Below are 4,960 nucleotides of genomic sequence, written 5' to 3'. Positions count from 1 at the left end.
GATATAAATACAGCTGTGATTAATTTTCTGCTATATACAATTTTTAAAATAAATTTTCTGAATTGTTGAAATTATTCCCTTGTAATTTTTAGGAGTAGAGTTGCTTGGTCAATGATAATATAGACACACACATTTTTAAAGATTTTGATATATATTATCAAGTTTTCTTCCAGAAAAACTGTATCAATTTAAGCTACCCCTAGCAATTATTATAATGCTCAATTCTCTATACCTTGTCAAACCTGAGTTTCATCTTTTCAAACCTTTCCTATATAGAAAATGTCATTAATCAATTTTCCATTTAATTTATACTATTTGCTTACCAGGGATGAGGAATAGTAAAGGGTAAATGGGAAGAAATATATGGTGACAGAAGAAGATTTGACTTTGGGTAGTGGGCACACAATACAGTATACAAATAAAGTATCATAGAAAAATACACTTGAAACCAATATAACCTTATTAATCAATGTCATCCAGATAAATTAATAAAAATAAAATGTATGATGTATTTTTAAATAAAATAAAGGGATTTTATTGAACTAGACTAAATAAGACTATGAGTGTTGTACTTCATTTTGTGTCATCGCTGTATAACTAAAATTTGTTCATTAAGTAAAATTATTAAACAAATTAAGGTGGTTAAGTATTTTTTTAAAAAATCCTGTGATAAAATAAAATAGGAAATAAATACCTTTTAACTTTTGTGATATATTGTGACTAAAATTACGAATGAAAACTCTATTAGATACATATGTATATACACCTATTTAATATATATATTAAATATTTACCCTTGTGTAAAGAGATCTAAATATTACCTTAATTCTAGTTATAACATTAATTCTCTGCCCTCGGGATCTCAGGATCTTTTATAGTACTGTTGAGCTTAGAGCTATTATGTTCAAATATTAGTAAGAAGGATACATAGTGGAAAATGTCCTCATGAACATACTTCAGGGTTTTTTTGTTACCAAACTACATAAAAGCTTGCTTGGCCTTTAGAATTTGTCCCCTCAGTACTTCACTGGGAGGCAGGGAAGTAAAGCTGGGGTTGGTTTCTAGTTGCCCAATCTTTGGCAATGGTGGGGAGGGGGGAAGGTCGTTTCAGCAGAACAACCTCATAGCTGGGAAATTGATTTTATACAGTTACAACTCCTAGTGACTGCTGTCTTTTCTGATATTACAAAAGACTTACATTCTCAGGAAGCAACCCTGGGCTTTCCCCCTCCCACCCATTTCTTTAGCTGTAGGTCTGAGGTGTGTGAGGCTCCAGCTGCCACAACTTTCTCACACCCCGAGGGCAAAGGACCTCCAAATGGGATGTTGACAGTAAGTCTCCCTTACCATGAGTCACCATTCTTGCCTCCAGTCTTTGATTCTTTAAACTAGGAGCTTCAGAAAAAAACAATTTTTCTATAGTATTCTTCATTAAATCCTGTTATATCGTGATGCATTTTGGGAATGGTGAGTTTTGTGTTCACTCTGAGTTCTCTTTATCTCCTATCCCATCCATAACAGATTTGGCAGAAAATTTTAGTGTTTGGCATGTAGATAAAACTAATTAAAACACCAATGCAGGGTTTTATCTATCTGTCTATTCTGTAGAAGTTTTAATATACATTGGGCAAAACTTTCATGTAAGAAGTATAAATGAGTTTAAGAGGTAGTTATCACAAATACTCTTGAATGGCCTAATTATGCACCTAAAAGCATTTTACCTAATTTAATGGCTAGAACATGTATTAATGATCTTTTCCTGCTATAACATGCTACTACAGACATAGGCATAAACAACATACATTTAATATGTTAAGGTTCTGTAGGTCAGAAGTCCATCATGGGTCTCATTGGGTTACATTCAAGGGGATCTCAAGGTTGAGTTCCTTTCTGGATACTCCCAGCAAGAATCTATTTCGTTGCCTTTTCTAGTTTTCAGAGGCTGCCCAGATTCTATTTCTGATCTGCTTTCATCATCACAGCTCTTTCTCTGAGCTCAGTCAAGAAGAATTCTTTAATTTTAAGGATCCATGTGGTTAGACAGGGCACACCTGGACAATTAAGGAAAACCTCTTCATCCCGGGAGCCTTGAATTAATCACATCTGCATAGTCCATTTGTCATGTCGAGTAAAATATTCACAGGTTTCAAGGAATATCATGTTGACAAGCATGAAATTCTGCAAATAAGTACTGAATCAAAGAATAAACACATGTCTTGATCAATCCGTCGTTGGGCCTTAGTATGAATGGATTTGAGATTACTTTATGAAACAATTTTTTTTTAATCTTTTGGTTAATTTTCACCCAAGCATACATTTCCATTGATTTTTAGAGAAAGTGGAAGGGGTGGGGATAGGTAGAGAGAGAGAAATATCAATGTGAGAGAGACACATGGATTGATTGCCTCCCACACACATCCCAACCAGGGCCAGGGATAGAGCCTGAAACCTAGGTACGTGCCCTGACCAGACTCGAGCTTGGGACTCTTCAGGCCCACTCTCTATTCACTGAGGCAAACCCGTTAGGGCTGAGACAAAGTATTAACTTGAGTTTTATGGGATGTTCCAGGCTTCCCCGCAGGAGAAGGTGGGACTTTTGGTCACAGATAACATGTTGTCCAGGAAACCTAGAGTAACATTCCAGGGTCATTTTGCAGGCAATCCTTCTCCTTGACAAAACCCCCTAAATGTATGGATATTTAAAACAGTGTATTACTCAGGATGCGAAACATTGGTATTGAGAATTCCGTATCAAAGTCGGCTGCACCCTGCCATGTAGGACCTCAGCCACATTGCGTGGGCCCTGAGGGGGTTGAGCATGCCCTGTTCCTTCGGACAGACTCAGTCCCTAAGGCAAAAGAAGCCTGGGGGCTTCCCCAGCTCCCATGTTGGATGCAGTGGTTTCTACACAGAGATGATCAACTGGCTGTCATCTGCTGTCACGTTTCTGCTGCTGTGATGACATGACGGCACAGGCACCTTTCCATTGGGCAGCCAGATGGAGGGGAAGTCTTTCTCTGGGAAAGCACCCTCCGGATGAGTAACTTCGTCCTCTCCCCCCGCCTAAGCTCCGGGGAAATCTGCAGGATGAAGCGTCCTCCACACCGGTTCTTGTTACGCTGCTCTTTCGGTTGCTGCTCTCTCCCCACAACCTCGCCCAGCCTCCGGCAGATGTGCTCATTCTGCCGCCTGCTTATTTTTCCTTGAAGTGGTTGGCCCGGCAGATGTTGCAGTAAGTGTTTTCTCCTTCAGCTCTTTACAATTCTGCTACAAAACAGGAACCGTACACTGCTATTGCCCTTCAGATTTTCAAAGAGAAAACTCTTCACAGCCCTCTTTCTGCCTCAGTAGAAACTGCCCTCCTCCTAGCCTTCGGGCACGGATGTAATTTATTAGGAGAGCATGTCCCATCCTTTTTCCATCTGCTTCTCCACTTCCGGGTGCCTTTCTTTACAGCCTGATGACTGCATAGTTGTTTATTTTATTTTATTTTAGATTTTTCTGCTTCTTCTAAGCCAGTAGCAGCATGGCTAACAGAACAGTTTGGTCATACCTTTTTTTATCCCACTACTGTTCTTAATCCGGCATGCTTATTGCCCAGCTTCTGAAAATGGTAACACAAGGTCAAATACCATTGAAAAAGAAAAGCGCATTCCATTAAGTGAGCATCCCTGTTAATTGTATTATAGTAATGTCTGCAGTAAGTGTGGTTTAAATGATTATATATGTGCATTTTATAAAGCCAATACGCTATTTTAGTAAGATCAAATCCATTACATGTTAAGTTACTGAAGTGCATTTACTCATCCATTTTACCAATATTTCATGAACACCTAATACACGCCGGCTTTGTGTTAGGCTTAAAGGGCAGGCGCCAGCCACCAGGTCTAATTTATTTGGTGTTACGGGGTTTAATATCCTGTCCAGCATACGAACTTCCATTAAATGTGTGTGGAATATTCTTAGAGAACGAAAGCAGCAGCTAAATATAAAGGCTCTTCTCCTTGTCATTGAAGGCCAATACACTAGAGCAGTGATGGCGAACCTTTTGAGCCCGGCGTGTCAGCATTTTGAAAAACCCTAACTTAACTCTGGTGCCGTGCCACATATAAAAATTTTTTGATATTTGCAACCATAGTAAAACAAAGACTTATATTTTTGATATTTATTTTATATATTTAAATACCATTTAACAAAGACAAATCAACCAAAAAAATGAGTTCGCGTGTCACCTCTGACACGCGTGTCATAGGTTCGCCATCACTGCACTAGTGCAATGTACTCCCAGATTCAGACAAAACTGAGAGCACATTGAGATGCTGACATTCAATGGCTGTGTGCCCTGGGAGAAATTATTTGACATTTCTAAGACTCAGTTTACTCATCTATTAGTCATTGTAAGATCAAATGAGACAATATCTGTAAAATCCTTCTGATAGTGCCTGGCAGAGAGTGTGCCTGGTATATGTTTTAGTTCTCCAGCTGTTGGTTTTGTCATCACTTCCATGCTACACACATGGTTAGAGTACTGAGGGCCAGTGGGGACTGCCTGCTCTAGCAAAGGAAAAGAACAATTACATAGCTTCCCAATATGAAAATGCAGAAAATGATCATTCGAAAATTTGGAAAACTATCCTCGCTTACAAAGAGAGGGCAAAGTTCTCAAACTGAAGAGTTGAAGAGGGCTGAGGATGTAATGTTCATGTTAGGCAGAGATGTGTTAGGTAAGACACTGAAGGAAATCCATTAACCAACCGACCAAAGCCTTAGCTCATATGGTTGTTCATTTGTGTAGCGCCACCTGGTGTCTGCTGAGATAATTATGAAAACCGCTATAACTGTGGGTGAGTTGCTGGGTTCAGAGTCAGGGCCAGTATGGATGATGGATTCCACCCTTACTTTAAATAAACCATTTTTGACTCATAAGGTATTGATTAAATAGAGAAAATCAGCAACCACT

This window comes from Myotis myotis, unplaced genomic scaffold (assembly GCF_014108235.1).
Source record: "Myotis myotis isolate mMyoMyo1 unplaced genomic scaffold, mMyoMyo1.p scaffold_m19_p_14, whole genome shotgun sequence".
NCBI classification, from domain to species: Eukaryota; Metazoa; Chordata; class Mammalia; order Chiroptera; family Vespertilionidae; genus Myotis; species Myotis myotis.
This window is presented reverse-complemented; position numbering follows the sequence as displayed.